Below are 16,421 nucleotides of genomic sequence, written 5' to 3' on the forward strand. Positions count from 1 at the left end.
GGAGCTTAGCTAGTTGAGCTTCAGCGGCAGTAGCAGCCTCTGAGAGTTGGACACTCCGAGCCTGGAGCACCACTTCAGCAGCCATTATGCTGGCTTCAAGAGCTTCCAACTTCTGCTGCACTTCAGCTTGTGCAGCAGCTCCTTCTTGGATTCGGCTCCCAATGGCAGCTTTGAATTTGGAAATATCCACTCCCATGTGCTCCTGAAGGAATTTTTCCCCTTCCATCAGTGGGGGGAAAACTTCCTTCTCCATAGCATCGCAGAAGGTCTGAAGGGCTTCAGCAGCTTTCCTTTCATACTCCTCACCCTTCTGCTACTTCTCTTCAGCTGCTGCTTGCTTCAGCTTAGCTAGCTTCAGCTCCTCCTCAGCTACCTTCTTGTCATACTCAGCAGCGTCTACCCTATCCTGTAGGGTATCTATCAGCTCTACAGTAAGAGTCTGATTGTGCACAAACTGGAAATAGGAGCACAAGTCAGCCAAAAAAAAAAAAAAAAACTGAACTGAAGAGCTGAATTGAAAAAGAGATAAAGGCAAGGAAAGAGATTCACCTGCATCATCAGCAGTTGGTTAGACCTGGCTGGGTCTGGAACTGATCTGCAGGATTCGCCCATCCCAGCAGTGGCCTTCAGCGACCTGATCCTTGCCCTATCTACTTCGGACATGCCAGCAAAATCGCCGAAGTAGGCTGCAGCACCTTCTCGGTTTTGGCCCCATATGAGGTCCCAGATGTGATCTGGGATTGGCATTCGGGGGGCCGAGAAACCCATTTCTCCAGAATGCAGCGTCTGGAAGGAAGGGAAGGATGACGATGGAGCTTCTTGAGTCTTAGATGGCTCGGCATCCTCCTTCTTCTCAGCAGAGTCAATTATTATGACTTATGCTTCTTCTTCAGGTGTGAGGACGAAAGCTTCAACCACTCTTGCAATGTCAGCTGTGAAACCCTCAGCATAAGGCATCACAGCATCCTCAGCTCTGTGCTCAGTAGCACTATCTTGAACCTCCTCTTGAACCCCTCCCTTAGGTTCGGGAGTTTTCTGATCCACCTCCATCTCGGGAGGCGACAAAGGGGTTCTTCGGCGGTGATTGATGTGGTGGCTGAGGGACCCTCGGCGATCCACCGCCTTCCTCAGGTTCTCTTATCTCGATGCCGATAGTCATCGGCCTCCTCTGAAAGTCATGCGGGCCGATGATGGCCATTCTTCGTCGCCTTTTCTGAAGAGGCTGCTCGTCCATGTCTGACTCTTCGGACTCTTCTTGTACCTGATCTTCGGGACGAGCAGGAGCTTTCCCTTTTCTCTGTCTATTACTCTCTTCAGACTGTAAAAGACAAGGGGGATGAAGAAAAAAAAAAACAAGCAACAACAAAGCTGAAAAGCTAAGTCAAAAAAGCTCACCGAGGTCTTCAGCAAAGCCTCGTCTTCTTCAGCTGCCCTAGCTGCAGCTTCTTTTTCAGCAGCCCTAGAGGACCCTTTTCCTCCTTCACAAGCTTCAATAACCCGTGCAACCTCTTCGGTCGTACGGGCAGCTTCAGCTTCTTCGTTTAACAGCTGAAACCAGGGATCCCTCTTCTTCCACCAAGGCTTCTGCCTCTGATATAGAGCAACAACCTCAATTTGGAAATGGGAAGAGTCTAGATGAACCTCCCTATGCTTCGATTCAGTGATAGAAGGGGCCCGGTCAGTTACAACTCGCTCTCGGTTGACGCCGAGACGATCGTAGTTAATGCCGACGTTGGTCTCGTCCCGCTCTGAAAAAGAAGAGGAAAAAGATCAGTTCAGCTGGGTTGGCACAACAGAGAAGTGCGAAGTGAAAACGTAGAAAAAGAGATAATTAAAAGGCCTCGGCCCCAGCCGAAGAAGCTTACCATCCCTAAACTTTCGGCTGAGGCCGACAGCTGCTAGCATGTTCTCTTGGAAGACATAATGCGTATCGGGGAGCCAAGTCTCCGGGATATGCTGCATTCGACCGCTGCCCCCCCGGTTCGGCAGCTTGCCGAAGATGTTCTGTTGATTAAGGTTCGGATCTGGGCCGTTATCTTCGGGGGGACCTAAGCTTCCCATGTCGGGACCAGGCTCGGCAAGATACCTGGGAGCGCTGAAGACACAAGGGTGGTCCGGGTCCGTGGGCGCCCTAACCCAAATCCATTGACCTCTCCAGTCCTTGTCTGAAGAGTCGTTCGGCCACATGGTTAGGTACTGGGGCCGAGACTCAATCCGGTACCACCCAGAACCGTGATTTCCGTGCCCACTTTGAATATTTGGCACTAGCCGATGGAGCTTTTTGAAGCAGTGCAGGTTCGGCACATACCTGAAGAACTTGCAGACCCATAAGTATGTCATCACCCTTCGGATGCTAATGGGAGTCAGCTAACATAGGGAAATATTATAAAGGATCAGCAAGTCTCGGACGAATACGTCCAAAGGGAACCTCAGCCCATACTGAAGTTGTCTTGTGTACACCCCCACATACCCCGGGGGTGGACGATGAATTCTATCGGATGCCACAGGCATTCAGCACCAATACCCATCAGCTTCGAGGATGCCGTAATGCAACTCAATCTGCTCGGCAAACCGATACTGTTCAGCATTCTCTACCCACCACGAGTAGGGGCGGTTCTTTATCATGGCCGAAGCTACTTCAGCATCCTCCCACTCCAAAAATCCAGGGAGGATATCCCAAAGGATGGCGGGAACTTCATCGTCCCGCCCAGAAACGCTCGGCCCCTCCGTTCCCTGAGGAGGAGCCGAAGAAATGGGAGTTGCCCTAATCCCTTCAGCAGGGTCAGACTCTGCTCTCTGCCCATTCCAGGTCCCAGTCCTGTTCCTAGGATCGGGAATCGGCCTTGCTCTTCTTGGAGCACGGGCCTTACCTCTAACTCTTCTCACCATGGGTAAGTTTCGAAGAAAAAGTCGAAAAAAGGGGAAAGAGTTCAAATTCGAAGAAAAATAAGCTAAAATCAAAGGAAATTACCTCAATCTGAAGCGGAAGTTGCCGATTTACAAGTTGGTAGCAGCGAATTTCAGTTTCTAAGCTTAGTACTCGGGGAATTTGCGAAGTTTTGACGCGGGTTCTTGGGTTTTCTCGAGAATTCTAGGTTTGTGTCGGTGAAGAAGTGAGGAGAGATGACGCGCCTCTAATTATATCTCCAGAAATGGGAATTCTGGGAGTCCGCGCTTCAATTTCTCTTAAACACCCCACTAAGTAACCGTTAAACACACGATCTCATGATTAAACCGCCCATTATCCGTCCAACTTCCACAATTATTTGCCCAACCGTCATTATTTCATTAATTACGGTTTAAATTCAAATTTATTGGATTAATTAAATCATTTGCTTCCCTCCTTTTCTGATTAATCAAACCCGACCTGTCATCCTTCCAAATCGGGTCTGGGGGGCAAGTTGTTTGGGTCCAATTTAGTCCAATTGGGCCTAGACATTAAATGATCCAATTAAAAGCCCAAGGTCAAGGTTCAACTCTCCAATTGTGCTAAAGTCAAGACCAGTCCACAAGGCAAGTCAACTGGGCCAAAGCCCACATTCTCCATATATGCAAAGGTATAAAAGCCATCAATATTACATTTGTACGCACATTCACACAAAGCCTCAAGCAATTAATTCTCTTGCATAGCTTTCTCTCTCTACACACTGTACTGACTTTAGCATCGGAGGGGCCTTCCTCGGCAACACCCCCAAGGCTAGTTTACGTGTGTTTGCTGTGCAGGAAACCTTCGGCCCAACGTCACTTGGACCGAATCCAGTCTTCACCACTTCATCGGACCTTCGGCCAAACATATACTACCTCTGTTTTTTTTTTAATTGGAACTTTGGAGTATTATTTGAGAGATATAGAATATTTCAAAATTATAACTAAAAAAAAATCAATATCGGAGTATATACCCATCAATCAACTTTAGCAGTGGAAGACGAGAATGACAATTTTCATGTGAATCGCGCGCTTGTGAAATCATGCTAATTGCTAACTATCAATGAATTTGTTTTTGGTATTTTGGTGGATGTCAATGAAAGTATCAGATTTTGTCTAAATTATAGCACTTGGGGCTCTCTATTCCCCACAAAATTTAGTTTGTGTTTAGCTTTCCTAGCTCATACTAGAGCCAACTAGGAAATAAATGAACAACATTTGGCAAAATCTTTGATTGCAAATAATAAAAATCTTATTAATGGAAGCATATTTTTTCAGGTCTATTTACATAAAACAAGCAATTCGATCAAACAGATACATATATATAAATGCTTAATATATATATCCACTGTAATACTATTCTTAATGTTACAAAACACTTGTGAATTAGTAAACCTTACATAACATAAACATACTACTATTTTACAATTAATTTACTACACAAATGCATATAAAACGAAAGCAATATATTGACCATGTGATGTGAAACAATCAAGTTGCACCCCATGTTATTGTTGTGGTATAAGAATAGTGTTGATAAGTATATTAGGTGACTCGTACTTCGTAGCTTTGTCCGCCCGATCGGGCGGACATTGCCCGGTCTGACCGGGCGGAAGAAGAAGAGGTGCCTGGCAAATTCGTTGAAGAAGCTGCTCTCGCGCCCGACCGGGCGAGCCTTCGCCCGACCGGGCGAGCCTTCGCCCGATCGGGCAGACCTTGCCCGGTCTGACCGGGCGGAAGGGGTTTTTTGGAGTACTTCGGTTGTTGGAAAAGACGTGTTCTCGCGCCCGATCGGGCGGGCCTTCGCCCGACCGGGCGATCTGGGTTTTTTCAGCGATTACGAATTTAATATTTATCATATTGTGATATTGTAACCTAAGTATATCTTAATTAGGAATCACTACTATATAAACTTCCTATTATCATTATTAGGGTAACGGAGAGAGAAACACAAGAGAGACAGAGTGAAAGCCGTTCTTGAGAAATACAAGAATCATCTTTGTAATCTTTGCAGTTTATAGTGAAATCATTCGATCTCGGTGCCCGTGGACGTAGCTATCACATCGATAGTGAACCACGTAAATTCTTGGTGTTGTTCTTATTGTTTGCATTGAATTTCTTTATTGTTTTCTTGTTTGTTTACGACCTTTGCTTCCGCTGTCGCACAACAATTGGTATCAAGAGCTCAGGTTCAATCCTTGGAGAGTTTCTTGAAGATAACAATGGCAGGAGATTCAACAATAAGAATTGAGAAGTTTACCGGGAAAAATAGTTTCGGGCTATGGAAAATTAAGATGAAGGCTCTGTTAAAACAACAGCAGATATGGCGTCCGTTGGCTCCAAAGAGTACTACTTCGGAGTCAGGAGACGGACCGACTGACTCGCAGTTAGAAGTTATGGAAGAGAAGGCACACTCTACCATATTACTTAGTCTTGATGATCAAATCATCACGGAGGTGGCTGATCAGGAAACGGCGGCTGGATTGTGGCTGAAGCTGGAGTCATTGTATATGACTAAGTCGTTGACCAACAAATTATTACTGAAACAGCGGTTGTTTAGCCTCCGGATGCAGTCAGGTACTTCCTTACGGGAACATCTAGAAAAACTTAACTCTATTTTGCTTGATTTACGTAATTTAGATGTTAAAATTGATGATGAGGATGCTGCGTTGATTTTACTTGTATCTCTACCGTCTAGCTTTGAGAATTTTGTAGAGTCTTTTGTTGTTGGTAAGGATTCTATAACCTTAGAAGAAGTGAAGGCAGCACTTCATACTAGGGAACTCAGAATGAAAGCTACGAGTGATAATGGGGATAATGGTAGTGGGTTATTTGTTAAGTCCGGAAAGTCTAAAAAGAATAAGGGGTTTAACAAGGGGAACAATGCTGGGTCGGGTGCTGGAAACGGCAAGGATGGATCTAGTAAAACTACTACTAAAACATGTTATTACTGTAAAGAACCGGGTCACTTTAGGAATAATTGTCCGGTGAGGAAAAACAAGTCCCAGGCTGCTGTAGTTGAAGAGAAACCGAATGAGAGCTATAATTCAGAGGAAGATTTAGCATTAGTCAGTTCTGCTAGGTCTGATGATTTATCTGATAACTGGGTTCTAGATTCGGGGTGTTCGTTCCATATGTGTCCACGTCGAGATTGGTTTGATACATATGAACCTCGCAATGGGGGTATGGTTATAGTCGGTAACAATGCTCCATGTAAGGTCACAGGTATTGGTTCCATGAGGTTGAGGACTGTTGATGGGCGGAGGTTAACTTTGACTAATGTACGGCATGTTCCTGCTTTAGGAAAGAATCTGATTTCATTGGGTACCCTGGATGAATTGGGGTACAATGGTGTGTTTTCAGATGGGGAGTTGTGTATTTTCAGAGGTTCTGAGTTGGTACTTAAGGGTATCAAAAGGAACACCCTCTATGTTTTTGAGGGTGTTACACTGCCTAGTTCTGCGGTTTGCGCATCTGTATCTCACCAGGAGATGACTAAGATTTGGCACATGAGGCTTGGTCATATGGGGGAGAAGGGGATGCAGCTATTGTCCAAGAGGGGTCTTCTATCCGGGGTCAAGGTTGCCAACCTTGAATTTTGTGAGCATTGTGTGTTTGGTAAGAAACACAGGTCAAAGTTCAGCAAGGGTGCTCACATTACTGATGCAGTGCTCGATTACATCCATTCAGATTGCTGGGGTCCATCTAGAGTTGAAGGTATGGGAGGTTACCACTATTTTGTGTCATTTGTTGATGACAAGTCCCGATACACATGGCTTAGGTTGCTTAAGTCAAAGGATGAGGCCTTCAAAGTTTTCAAGCAATGGAAAGCTTTGGTGGAAAATCGACAAGGAAGGAAGATCAAGAAGCTACGAACGGACAATGGGCTAGAGTTTTGCAAAGACGAGTTTAATCAGTTCTGTGCAGATGAGGGTATAGGTCGGCATCATACTGTCAGGAAGACACCACAGCAGAACGGTGTAGCAGAACGGGTTAATCAGACACTGCTAGAGAGAGTTCGATGCATGCTCTCTAATGCAGGGCTTGGGAGGAGGTACTGGAGTGAAGCTGTGTTAACAGCTTGTTATGTCATTAATAGGGGTCCTCATTCTGGAATTGATTCCAAAATTCCGTTTGAGATCTGGAGTGGTAAGTTGCCTAATTTTTCGAATTTGAAGATTTTTGGTTGTGTTGCTTATTATCATGTTATTGAGGGTAAGCTGGATCCACGAGCCAAGAAGGGGTGTTTTGTTGGGTACGGGGATGGTGTGAAGGGGTTTAGAATTTTTTCACCTTCGGAGGGTCGGGTCATTCTTAGTAGGGATGTTACTTTCGATGAAAACACCATGTATTCAATTAAAAATGCAGAGATTTCAGATTTGAGAAGGGAAGGAGACAATTTATTACAGACAGATGGGGTACTTGAGGTACATCAGTCTACCATTGCTGATTTACCTCGGGTACAATATATTGATGATGATGCTGATGTTCCAGTGCCGGGTACTCCTGAACCTGAGATTACTCCTACTCATTCTAACTCTGGGGATGAGGTGGAGCAATCTAATCAGGGGTCATCTAGTCAACCTGACACCATTCTTGAGATGCCTAAACGAGTTATCAAGAAGCCTGTTAGATTGATTGAAGAGATGGAGGGAAGAAATTGCTGTGTTGATGCGATGACAGGTTATGCATTGAGTGTAGCTGATGATGTAGAGTCATTTGAACCTGCCACATATAAACAAGCAATTAGTTGTAGTGAGTCTGCGCAATGGCTTGCCGCAATGGGTGAAGAGATGCAGTCCCTTTACAAGAACAGAGTGTGGGAACTGGTAAAGGTACCGGAAGGGAGGAAGCTTGTGGGTTGTAAATGGATTTACAAGAAGAAAGAAGGGTTGTCGGAAACTGAGCAAATACGTTTTAAGGCTAGGCTAGTTGCTAAGGGGTTCAGTCAGGTAGAAGGGGTTGACTTTGTTGAGATATTCTCACCTGTGGTTCGACATACTTCTATCCGTGTGTTATTGTCAATTGTAGCACATTTTGATCTTGAGCTGGAGCAGTTGGATGTTAAAACGGCCTTCCTTCATGGCGATTTGGAGGAGGAGATTCTGATGAAGCAGCCCGAAGGATTCGAAGCTCCTGGAAAGGAACACTATGCCTGCAGATTGCTAAAGTCATTGTATGGACTTAAGCAATCCCCCCGACAGTGGTACAAAAGATTAAAGGAGATGCTTAACTCGGAGTTTGACATGAAAGACTTGGGTGCAGCTAGGAAGATTTTGGGTATGGAGATCTACAGGGATCGGGCTAGAGGTAAGCTTTTCTTGACTCAGAAAAGCTACATTGAAAAGATTCCGTCTCGTTTTGGGATGGAAAAATCGAAGCCTATAAGTACGCCAACTACTGTTAGTTGTAAGTTGTCTTTGTCTATGTCACCTCAATCAGAGGAGGAGTTGTCTTATATGTCTAGAGTTCCATATGCAAACGCGGTTGGTTGTTTGATGTATGCTATGGTCTGTACTAGGCCGGATATTGCGCATGCTGTTAGTGTTGTAAGCAGGTTTATGGCTCGACCTGGGAGGGAACACTGGCAAGGGGTGAAAAGGATTTTTCGCTACCTGAGAGGGACAGCTGATATTGGTCTTGTGTACGGGAATGATAAGGAATGCTTGGTCACTGGGTACAGTGATTCTGATTATGCAGCTGATGTGGATACCAGGAGGTCTGTGACTGGTTATGTGTTCACTTTGGGTGGTTCTGTGGTTAGTTGGAAGTCTACATTGCAGTCATCAGTTACGTTGTCAACTACTGAAGCTGAGTATATGGCTTTAACTTCTGCAGCTAAGGAGTCTATTTGGCTCAAAGGCCTAGTAGGTGAACTGGGTATTGCACAGGATTTTGCTACAGTGTATTGTGATAGTCTAAGTGCGATTTGCTTAGCTAAAGATCAAGTACACCATGATCGGACGAAGCACATTGATGTCAGGTATCATTTCTTACGTACTGACAAGAGGATTAAGGTGAAGAAGATTGGGACTGCTGACAACCCGGCTGATTTCTTCACTAAGCCTGTTCCGTTTAGCAAGTTTAAACATTGCTTAGACTTGTTAAATATTGATTACTACGTGATGTAGTAGGCCCTGAGGGGCGAAGTTGGGGAGCTCCTGGTGTAGGTGTGTTGGCCTTAAGGTGGAGCTTGCCCGGGGCTTGTGATGCAGGTGGAGCATTATGAGTTGTTATACTTGGAGACGAGTATGTGATGGGTCTTGGTTGAAGACTTATCGGGATGTATGGCTTATGCATGAGTCTTGCATCGGGTTTGGCTTGAGATGTTTTTTCACTATGTCTTGATGGGGTCGTTTGCTGACTACGAGTTCTCGTCAAGGTGGAGATTGTTGATAAGTATATTAGGTGACTCGTACTTCGTAGCTTTGTCCGCCCGATCGGGCGGACATTGCCCGGTCTGACCGGGCGGAAGAAGAAGAGGTGCCTGGCAAATTCGTTGAAGAAGCTGCTCTCGCGCCCGACCGGGCGAGCCTTCGCCCGACCGGGCGAGCCTTCGCCCGATCGGGCAGACCTTGCCCGGTCTGACCGGGCGGAAGGGGTTTTTTGGAGTACTTCGGTTGTTGGAAAAGACGTGTTCTCGCGCCCGATCGGGCGGGCCTTCGCCCGACCGGGCGATCTGGGTTTTTTCAGCGATTACGAATTTAATATTTATCATATTGTGATATTGTAACCTAAGTATATCTTAATTAGGAATCACTACTATATAAACTTCCTATTATCATTATTAGGGTAACGGAGAGAGAAACACAAGAGAGACAGAGTGAAAGCCGTTCTTGAGAAATACAAGAATCATCTTTGTAATCTTTGCAGTTTATAGTGAAATCATTCGATCTCGGTGCCCGTGGACGTAGCTATCACATCGATAGTGAACCACGTAAATTCTTGGTGTTGTTCTTATTGTTTGCATTGAATTTCTTTATTGTTTTCTTGTTTGTTTACGACCTTTGCTTCCGCTGTCGCACAACAAATAGCATTATGTCCGTAGGTAGGTATAGCTTGTACTTGCATATTTTTGGTCTTGTTAAGGTTTAAAGCTCGTGTAGCTTAGTGTTTCCCTTTAAAATCCACACTAGTTCGTTGTATCAAAATTTACGGCACCAATTTGTATACTTGTACATGGCAGGTGACAGAAACTGGCATATATTTTAAAGCATATTGAATTTGATGGAGTCGCCTCTTTTCATTCCATTCTAACATCATCTGTGTCAAAATGATATACTTATTAGCTAGCTAGCCTTGTCTTACTTGAACGACATCATCACCTCGTGATAGTTATAACTTAGCATTCTTAGAACACGGATTCTTATATTTGGTTGGCCACACTATGTGGCCAGTCATCATAGAGGTTACTTGGTCGTGTTAAAGGAGTTATTTCGTCGGTGTTATAGGATTACTCGGGCAGTGATATAGGGGTTACTCGGTCAATATTACACGGGTTACTTGATAAGTGTTATAGGTGTTACTTTATTCTTTTATAAGTGGTCATACGGTGCGGCCAACCACACACAAAAGTGACGGTTCTTAGAATTGAAAAATCATAGGAATAGAAGGAGTAATATTAAGTTTATAGTAAAAAGACACTTTTGTCCACAATTCCATATTCAAAATAACAATAATTGATATTTAGAAGTACCTATCAAACTATATTCATGAAGACAAAGTTGCATTGCCATGACTAGGGATGTTCGCGGTGCGGTTTGTATTTTTATCAAATCACATCAAACTGCACTTGTAACCAAACTGCACCGCAAAATACAGTTTGGTGCGGTTTAGCCACATTTATAAAAAAGAATATAAATATTTTTTTTCAAAAAAGACTTAATTTTATTTTGTGATTATTAATTTATAATTTAAATACGTAGTATTAAACTCTTTTTTAAGCTTTTAGTTATCTAATTGTAAAAAAAAAAAAAAAAAAAAAAAATACATCATATTTTTAAGCTATTTTATACTTCGTATATTTTTTAATTGAAATAGTATAAATTGGTATAACGGTTTGCAGTTTGACGGTCTAAATTGCAAATCACTTCAAATGCGCGGTTTGCAGTGCGATTTGTTCTAAAATGTTCCGGCAATCGCACTAAACCGCAAAAGTGCAGTTAGGTCATTTTCGAAACCGCACCGCAATTTCCAAACTGCAAACCACACTGAACCAAAAAATTGCGGTTTGATTTGCAGTTTGGTGCGGTCTAGATCGCACTCTAAACAGCCCTAGCCATGACATATGAATAACGTTATTATTAGTATGGAGTATAATTTTAGATTTATATGAAGTATTATTGATAATCGTTATCTCCTTTTATTATTATCAGTCAAACAAGTCATTAATACTTACAAAATTAGTATAGCGATATAGTATCAAATGGGAAAAGAAATCAAAGAGTTTTTAAGAGAATGCAAAAGGATAACAACTTTACAAACTATATCCTCCGTCCTTTATTATTTGCATTATTTGACCTAAAAAGTTCTCATAAATAGTGAGTTCATGATGCAAATAAAAGGAAACTAAAGGAGTAGCTACCAGGCCATGGAGTAAGAATTACCTCATTTTGGAGCTTTAAGGATTTGATATACTCAACTGCATCATCAAGGATGGATACTTGATCTTTCTGCAACATCGTATGATATAGCAGTTATTAATTTAACCTTAATTGTCAAATGTTATGTAAGATCTTGTTACATACGAAGCTGATACTATAATTAGTATGATAAGATAACACATGAGTAAATTCTTTTTTATTGTAGCACAATGTGAGAGATTAGATTCTATTAAATTGGAATCTATAAAAAGTTAAAAACAATGAATAAGAAACGAGGGGATTAATATTTGATACATATTATTCAAAATTGATGATTTCAAAATTTGGGATCATATATGTCTCGTCTACATCCTTCATCGTAAATTCCTAAGCCACATCCTTCATTGTAAATTCCTAAGCCTCTCTTCATTTACACCAAAAAAAAAAAATCTCATATAACAATTGATTTCATTCCCTTGTATATTTTTTATTAAAAAAAAAAATCATTAAAATTAATCTAGAAAAATCAAATTTTGCAACGAACCTTTTGAGATGGTTGATGAGGAAGATTAAATTCCATCTTATGGAGTACATTAAAATACAAACAATATGCATTCACGAGAGCAAAGGGTCTAGGTAACATAAAAGGTAGGATAATGTAGTATAACAAGATTCAAGAGGCTTTTAGTTAGAGACGACCTTACTCTTATCAAAAAAAAAAAAAGAGACGACCTTACAAGTTACAAGACTTTACCTTATAAGAATAAGGAATTAGATTCTGCAGATCTTGTAATATGTCACCAATTCGCCTCTGTCTTTTAATACGATTCTAGGAATAATAAACAAAAGACAAACAAGTGAATTATAAACAAAAGACAAACAAGTGAACAGCAGTTACCCTTCTCGTCAAAATAAATACTTCCTCCGTTACGAATTACTCACAAAGGGGTATTACTTGTGAGACATAAAATATTCCTTTGTTGCAAGTAATATGTAACGGAGGGAGTATATAAAGATATATAATCACACCCTAAATGTGAAAACTCTATGATATAATAGACATTTTTAAAATGACTATCATTATTCTAATTTTTTATGCGTTGATTTTTTATTTATTTTTTATGCTAAAATTAATTATAAATATTTTTTCTTATTTTTAAAATTTATCTTTTATGGTTTCAAAAAAAAAAACTTTTATTTTATCATGTTTTCATAATTAATTTATGAATTTTTTTATTATAGTAATATAAATAACTGAATTTTGTAAATTAATTAAGAATTTATAAAAATAAAAAAAAAATCAAATATAATTAATTTTTTTTTAGGGAAATCAAAATTAATAAATGAATTTTTTAAATTAGGTAATTGATTTATTATTAATTTTAATATTACAAATAAATCAAAATCAGCTATTATTGGTTAGTTTTTTTTATATATACACAAATTTTTATTTATTTTTTATGTCAAAATTATTATTTTTTTTTAAACCATTCAAAATTAATTTTTTTTTACCAACAGTAAAATTAATTATAATATAACTTTAATGTTTAATTCCAAAATCATTAATTTTCTTAAAAGGAATACCTATTTATGCCAATTAAATTAAATAAAGAGAGATGCATGCGGATTATAATGATAAATAATAATAATAATAATAATATATACTAAAGTAATCATCAGGAATATTCTAGAATTACATGTTTCATGTTTACATTAAAAAAGTTCCTGCCAATTTTTTTTTTTTTTTTACTTTCTTAGAAAATAAAAAGATAATTGATGAAAAAAAGATATACAACCTTATTTAAAAAAAAAAAAAAGAATATACCGCCTAAATAATACTTCGTAGAACAATAACAACAAATTAAATAAATAATATATTTAAAATATACACAATCTATAAACAAATACAAACATATAATAATATATAAATAAAAAAATTTCGTGTCAATATCCGAGCGTTGCTCAGGCAAAGAACTAGTAATAATAATAACCCTATATTTATATGCACTCAAAACAAGTTCTTATTATTTCCTTCAAAAAAAAAAAAAAAAAGTTCTTATTGAACAATATTAAATGTAATAGTTCATAACTTAGCAACAACAAACTTAAATACATAAATTCACAATTTCACATTTAAGTTCAAGTTAGCAAGTCTACTCGTTTGTATCCTTTTTAACTTTAGTGTCACATTATCAAAGGACGGTGTGTTTTCTTTCTTTCTTTTTTTTTTTTCTTTTATTGTTTTATGTTTTGAGGAAAATCTAGGGCTAGGACAGTGGCTAACACATAGTAATTTTTACTTATATATGCAATTGGAATTTTTTTTATTTATTTTTTTTGGTTATGAAATTATTTAAGAAAAAAAAAATTACTTTTGCATTGTTCTCTCACCTTAGACACCTTCCTTGTAGCACCATAATCTCCGTTAGTTGAACATGTTTGTTTGTGCTTTATAAGCTCTTTTCCCTTAGATTTGTCACCATCAGCACTTTCTAATATTGTACCCTACACCAAAAAGTATCAACTCAAAATTAAAGATATTAAATAAATAATAAATTAAGTAACAAATTATAAAAATTATCAACTATGAGTACTTCACATTTGACTTTTTATTTTTATAATAAAATGCATGTTGAACATAAATGAATTGATCTATATAGTTTGATAAAAAAAATTGCATATGATAGTATGCTTTATTAAATAGTAAGTATTCATAAAATCGAATTTTAAACTATGACTTTTCACTAAATCTATTTCTTTTTTTTTTTACATGACACTAAATCTATTAATTTCATCATGCTTAAAATTTATAATATGAGAAAGCAATTACATACCTCATTTCGTAAATATATCCCATGCATTAGACGATGATCATAATGAGATGGTAATGATGTATCAATTTCAGGTTCTGAGTGACCTTGGAAAACATTATCATCACACAATTGATGGTCTTCATCGTTAATAATTATACTTTTTTGCTTAAAATCAGAAATAAGTTGAAGATTATCATCAATGTATTCAACATCTAAGTTTGGTAAAGCAATTTCCAAATTAGTGGAAGGAGTATTGATAGTTTTAGTAGAAAATGATGAGGTAGTACTAGAAGCCCTAATGAGTCTCACTTTTTGCTTACGATTCATGTTTATTTAATTTGTGTTGATAAAAACAGAATCCTAATAACTACATAGTACTATATATACACCTTACAAGTTAAGATAATCCAAAATATGCGTCACTTAATTCTAACCGCCAATGTCATCAAATTTAAACTATTAATATAATTTTTTTTTTTCAAAGTTGAATAAGTATAAGAAATAAAATATTGAGTGGTACTTGTTTTTTTGGGTTCAAATATTGAGTGGTACTTGTAGGCCGAGGTACAACAAGTAGTTGGACAGAAGCTTAAATTGTTGGCTAATAAGCTAGAGTAATAAAAAAAAAAACCCAACACACACCAAGCAAAGCGAAAAGTTCTACGATTAGATATCATGAAAATGAATGATGATCAAGTCGCTCCAAGTAGCTAGTTCACTAGAATGTATGTTGCCTATTCGGGTTAAAGAAGGCTAACGAGTAATGAGAAAGTAAAACTTGACTCGAAGAACTTGTTCTTCAAAAGCCATAAAAACTCAATTTGTATAAATTCGATAATAACACATACGAAGTATGTACATTGTACATACTCGTATATAAATTCGATAATAACACATACAGAAAATGAAGTAAAACCGTAAATAAATCAACAGAAATATCCAATTAGCATGACATTTTTGTATTTTTGTTTTGGGTTAATATTCAATAACAAGGATTTATTTATCATTTTATAGTGATAAACTTGTATTTTCACTATATTTACCAACAAAAAACTAATCAAATTGTTGAAAGTATCAAATATTCATATGGCATTGATTAGATTGGAAGAGCTCGGATCGGAGTTTCTATCAAATGGCTAATGGCATCGCGCCATCGCATAACACATACAATATGTAAAATTATATTTGTTTTTTGAATTCTTGTTATGTTTAGCGAAATTGTGAATTTTTAAGATGACTAGATGAGAATGAGATGATATTAGAGTACGTACTTTCTGATCTTTTCTCATTTACTTTAAATCCATTTATTGAAAAATCATCTAAAATAATTGGATTTGAACGTATTTATAAATTATAATATCAACTCATCCAAATTATTAGAGTCGGTTTGGTGTGTTTATGTTATGTTTGTATATTTGGCAAGTTTATCTTGTTAGGAGTTTTAGGCAAATAAGGTTATATTTTATATTGTGTATACATATGTGATTAAGATCAATACAAAGGTTAAGTCTTTTTCTCCACAATATTCTTGAATTGGGTTTAACATGGTATCTGGCCTCTCTAATTTCTAGAGATTTTATACAATCTTGATTGATTCTTGATTTAATTCCGCAATTTAACAAAAGCTTAAACTTTATCACGCCCCTTCAATAATTCTCATGAGTGTCCCTTAAACTTCTAATCTTGAAATATATATACTGATACGGACATACGGTATCTCATATTCAATGCTAAATATTCTAATCTGAACTCAATATACATTCTAATTAATACCATATTAAAGAAGCAGTTCAATAAAAAAACTTAAGATAATTATTAAAATTTAGATAAATTTATACTACCTAATATATTCTATTAGAACAAATGTGTCTAAACTTACTTGAATTTATTTTATCTCTAAACTTATTTGGCATATTTTGTTCAAATTAATTATAATTAATTAGCTCGAGAAAACACACCCTAAATGAGTGTTTTAAACCAATTACATCATAATCTTACGCTTTATTTCCTTTGTTTTAAGTAAAATCTAATATATATAAATAAAGTAGGCATTTTTCGGGAGCATTTGACGCGCCACATAAGAAAATGTATTATTTTTTCC

Source organism: Chenopodium quinoa, unplaced genomic scaffold (assembly GCF_001683475.1).
Source record: "Chenopodium quinoa cultivar QQ74 unplaced genomic scaffold, ASM168347v1, whole genome shotgun sequence".
NCBI classification, from domain to species: Eukaryota; Viridiplantae; Streptophyta; class Magnoliopsida; order Caryophyllales; family Amaranthaceae; genus Chenopodium; species Chenopodium quinoa.